Genomic DNA, 5,321 nt, shown 5'->3' with positions numbered 1-5,321 from the left:
ACACACTGTAATGCACATGCAAGATTTGCACTTATCAGATCGCGAATCAGACTCAAAAAATAGAAGAGAGAAAGAAGGAACTCAAGAGCAGTGATGAAGAGAGACTTGAGGTTGCTGGGGCTTACTTACAACATGATTTTAGAGGTCTTTCAAGCTTCATATACATTAGGTAAGCTTTTCTTTCTTCTCCCTCTCTCTCATTGTTCAAAAAGCTAGATTTGTGGGGCAATAGGAGCTTTGATTTTGGTTTTCTTGGGTTTAAACCAAACATATTAGTTTATTTAAGGTCTTGGAGAGTTAAATTAAGTCTTTAACCCTAAGTTTATGGGTTTTGTAGTGATTGAAAATTTTTTATAAGGGTTTGAACGAACCCTAAGTATAATTTGAGAATTTTGAGACAATATAGGACATTGGTTAATGAATTTGGTGTGTGAAGATGTTTAATATGATGATTAGAGTGTTTGAAAATGGTTGATGTTATTAGAAAAGAAATTTTGGATATTTTAGACACTTAGAACCTAAAGAATTTAGAGTTATCTGGAGTGATAATTGATTATTGTCACTTAGTTGTGTAACTTGAGCGTTGCTCGAGCTATATTGTGCATATAGAATGTGTGAAGCTTACGTTGAACTACGGTAATCCTTTTGTGTGTGACAAAAGATTGAGATAATGGAATAATTTATACTAATTGATTATATTGCTTAACTGTTTGTGAGTAGATATAAGGATTTGAACTTGAGATTTGATAACCTTTTATATTGCAAAATGTAATTTTGTGCATGAAAATCTATTTTTGCAAATGATGAGTATGATGAAAGATATATATAAATGAGTTGAGAAATTTAAAATGTTTATGTGATATATATGTTGAGTGTGGCCATGGTCATGTTAGAGGTGGGAGTTCACCCATAGAAAGGAGTAGTAAAAGTCCATATGGCATGTATCTTCTTAATGTTTAGTGAGGCACGATGTTGGAGATTTTTTTCAAAGTATCTATGTGGGATACGGCGTTGGAGAGTAACACTCCTTAACATCAATGATGCGGTGTTGGAGTAACGACACCCTAATTCGTGTGCAATAAGGAAAAACTATAGTCTGAAAGTGGGATAGGACACCTTTGGCTAGGTGATCCTACCATTGAAGGTAAGCTCGGATCATTGTAAATGTACACTTCATCCAGGACTATGGTTTTGGTCGGGGTGATATAGAGGCTCGGATGGTAGAATGATTATACTAGTGGTAAAAGATTTGTACTGATGTAAAGAGTATGTGGTGATATGCTAAATGTATATTTTGGAAGTTTCATAGTTTTACTCTCTCATGGTTGTGTGTGTTAATTATTAGTAGTTAATTATTTTATTACTGAGATGTTTATCTCACCCCGTGATTATATTTTATAGGTGAGGGCTTCGGTAGGGGCAAAGGAAAGGAAGGAAAAAATTGAAGAGTAAAGAGCATTGTAGTATAGCTCTTCCCTTTCTCTTTTTAGTTTTGTAACGAATATTGTCATTATATATTATCAACATAGGAACATGATATTATTTTGGATATCACTTGTATGAATTTGTGATAAGTATGCGTATCTTGGTCCAAGATTGATGTTGTGGATTAAGGGTGTGTGTGCTTGGCCAAGTTACACTTACATGTGATATATATATATATTTCAAGTGTTTTGAGTGCCAAAATAATCAATTGATTTGTGTGTTGAATTTTATCCGCCCCATTGTGTTATTATTAAATAGGGTTTGGTGATCATTTTAAGCGTGATTGCTTAACTGTGTGATATGAATGAATTGTTATGTTGAGTACGGTCTATTTGAGGTGGTTAAAGTGTCTTTAGGGCTAATGGCATTTGGTATTGTGAGTTGGACACCCTTGAGGTATTTTTTAAAGTGAAAACAAACCATTTTGGGTTCGGGTATCAATCTTTTAAATGAATGATTATTTAAATGTAAAATTAGTACCATTAGCTAGAGGGCTCAAATAGCTTCGTGTGGATATTTAAACTGTTAAAATCAGACATTGGATGGTGAAATGGTGTAACATCCTAATTTTTTATATAATAAAGAAATTGTGGAATTTAGGTTTTGAGAAAAAAAAATGATAATAATAGGAATTTATATTATTTGAGGTTATTTAGAAATAATATTATGGTTAAGTATTTAATTATAAATTTAAAAATTTAAATTTAAAACCACATAAGCAATATTTAGTTAAGATATAATACATAAATAATTTTTTTTATGTATGTGTTGAAAAAAAAAAGAGAGAAGTAGAAGGAACAAAAAAAAGGGGGTGGAAGGTTATTGTTTCTAAGTCCCACATTGGTTAGATGAGGAAAGAGAAGAGGTGCCTTCATGTATAAAAAGGAGGGGGTGTGTACATTAGGAAGCATGAGAGGCTAAGATGCAATTTAGAGAAAATTGCAACTTTTGGCCCAAAGGTTTGAATAATTAAATTCAAACCTATAGTTTTTTTTAATATAATTTTGGGACTCACAATCCCATTTTTATATTATTTTTCTCTCTTCCTCTCACGTTGCTCGGCGTTTTCTCGCAAGGGGGGATTATTTTCTTTTTCTTCAGGTATGTTCTAACTTTCCTGTTTAGATTAGCATTTAAAAATTTATTTAATTACAAAATTAATTTTATAGTTATTTTCTAAATAATATTAGCTTTCTAGTGATATGATTATTTTGTAGGATAGAGTAAATATTTTGATTAGGATTTTTCTATAGGATAGTTAATCTGATGATATGATGGATTAAAAATATAGGTTAAAATTCTTAGGGATATAAAAAATATTATAGAATATTTTTTAAGGTTGAAACTCATGTTTAAGAATTTTTGAGTTAAAATTTAGATCTATATGGTTGAATTTATGTGGAATCTGAGACGTAGGGATAAACCTATGATTATTAAATATTTATTTAAGTATGAATAGGTATTTTTGAGGTTATAGAAAGGTGATTTGAGCTTCAGGATAATTCTAAAATTTTTAATTTATTTTTGGATGAATTTTTAGAATGTAGAAGGATGAAATTGTGATACTAGAAGTGAATTGAGGATAAAAAAAAATAGTTCATTAGGGTACGAGAATTTTAGAAAAGAATTTGGGAAGTTAAATGAGGCATAAATCTTAAATTAGTGTTAATATGGACTATAGATTTAAGACTTTCTAACTCTTTAAATTAGAGTTATTTATTTTAATGTAAAATTAATATATAGTATTGTGAAATAATTATGTAGATTATATTGACAAAGATAGTGGTGAAAAAGGAGTTGTGAAGGGGAACTTGTTATTCAAGACACAAGGTAACCATTATTAATGTGTTGTGATGAGTGTGTTTGTGAATGGTTATGTGTTGTTTTGTTGTTTGGAAAAATTATGAATTATTGAAAATAAATACTGTATATACTTGTTTGAAATTATTGCCAAGTGGGTTAAAATTTTATTTTTTTATTTATCATGATGAGATATTATTGTTCGGATATATTCCTGTTTGGATATTTGAATGATGCATGACTTGTCAGGGTATTTTAATGTATGGTGTTAATGGGAATTTCTGTTCGGTTAATTATTACCACGTGGTAAGCCCTCATTGGACCCAATGAGTGGCGTGTCGCTTGGTCCAACTCACCTTTGGCCGGGTGATTTGGCGTCCGAGCATGGTGAAAGGAGGATATAAGGTGCAGTCATGCAATTAAATACTTGTTCGGTTTGTTTGAAAATATTGTTCGGTTAAATGTTTTGTGTGCCCACTTAGCAATCGCATGATTAGTTACATCCGCATGCATCATTACATATTAATTTTTGGTTACTGGGACTTTTAAGTCTCATTCCCCGTGGTTAATATTTTTACAGGAGCGAGTCCGGCCGAGAAAGCACCAGAGGTGTAATTATGGTGTATGAGACACCATCTTTTACGTTGCCTCTTATTTTGGATTATACAATGTATCTTGTGCCAACTTAGGACATATCTTCTTTGTGAAAGCATGTAAACTCTAATCCTTTTTATTAAAAGTATTTATATGACCAAGAGGATTATGTCTGTCCCTCTTGATTCATGACCTGATTTAAATAACATGCTATGAGGATCATGTCTGTCCCTCATGGTTCTAATTGCTTTTTGAGATATTTTAAGACCTGTGGTATATTGTCTTGGATGTATCATGGTAGAAATTTTTCTACCATGATAAGGGTATGATAAGGGTTCAATGAAAAAAAAAATGATTTCTTGAATTAATAATTTGCGAAAAATCGGTTTGTAAATTTGAGGGTGTTACATATTGGTATCAGAGCATATAGTCGGTTGGCAATATACATTGTTATGGTGCTTCTCATTGTATGGCCATGATATAGCTAGGCTAATTTTATTATTTATATCTTGTATCCTTTAGGAGGGGAGAGAAAATGCCTGTTACTCGTGGTAACTCAGGATTCCAACATGAGCACCTGCCACCGCCACTGCCAAATGAGGAGCCTGACTTGGCGGAATTAAGAATGCTTGTAAAAACATTAACAGACAAGGTTCAAGGATACGAACAAGAGTTGACGGAGCTAAAGAGGCAAAAGGTAACTGAAAATGGAGATAGGGCTCATGTTGAGAGTCATGTGGGGGAAGGCAGTTCCTCACATCCTGCCACTCTGAGAGATCATGAGTCTAGAAGGAAAGAAATTAGGCAGGAGGAACAGAGAGCCCCACCGACCATTACTGATGTGTGGGAAACTGTTAGGAAGTTTAACCCTCCTACGTTTGATGGTAACCTTAAACCATCCGTGGTAGAGGAATGGGTGAAGAGACTCGAATCCATCTTTCGAGTAGTCACATGCACCAGCAATCAAAAAGTACAAGTAGCATTAGTGCTCCTAGTGAAAGGAGCAAGAGATTGGTGGGAGACAGCAGGGCCCAGGGATGATTCTACACTCACCTGGGAGGAATTCAAGGAAAAATTATTCAGGCATTACTTTCCATCAGAGTTAAGGTCTGAGAAGGAAGCGGAATTCCATGCCTTTAAGCAAGGGAACCTCGATGAGGACACATTCATTGCTAAGTTTCAGGAGTTATCTAGATACTCCACGTACCTGCAGTATAGGGATGATTCCGAATGGAAGGCTAAGCGCTTATTGGAGAAGGCTAGACCAGAATTGAGGGAACAATTGGCTCATCTAGATATCCGAGATTATGATGAAATGTGCATAAAACTACAAGTAGTAGCTCGCAGTAAGAAGGAGGTTGAGAGAGAGAAGAGGGGTTATTCATATAGTAGACCCCCAACCTACCCTCGACCCACCGGAGGCATTATGAAGAAAAACCATC

General features: G+C 33.9%; 1 long non-coding RNA gene across 1 annotated transcript; it reads left to right on the top strand.

Annotated features, from left to right (window-relative positions):
* The first annotated feature begins 2,408 nt into the window (after positions 1 to 2,408).
* On the top strand, positions 2,409 to 3,991 carry LOC129310644 (uncharacterized). The gene is made up of 3 exons (XR_008593160.1): positions 2,409 to 2,586; positions 3,250 to 3,315; positions 3,866 to 3,991. It is a non-coding gene; the product is annotated as an uncharacterized LOC129310644 (long non-coding RNA).
* The last annotated feature ends 1,330 nt before the right edge of the window (positions 3,992 to 5,321 follow it).

The sequence above is a fragment of the Prosopis cineraria genome, unplaced genomic scaffold (genome assembly GCF_029017545.1).
Source record: "Prosopis cineraria cultivar Desert tree isolate PC_DT_omini unplaced genomic scaffold, ASM2901754v1 PC5, whole genome shotgun sequence".
NCBI classification, from domain to species: Eukaryota; Viridiplantae; Streptophyta; class Magnoliopsida; order Fabales; family Fabaceae; genus Prosopis; species Prosopis cineraria.
This window is presented reverse-complemented; position numbering and strand designations above follow the sequence as displayed.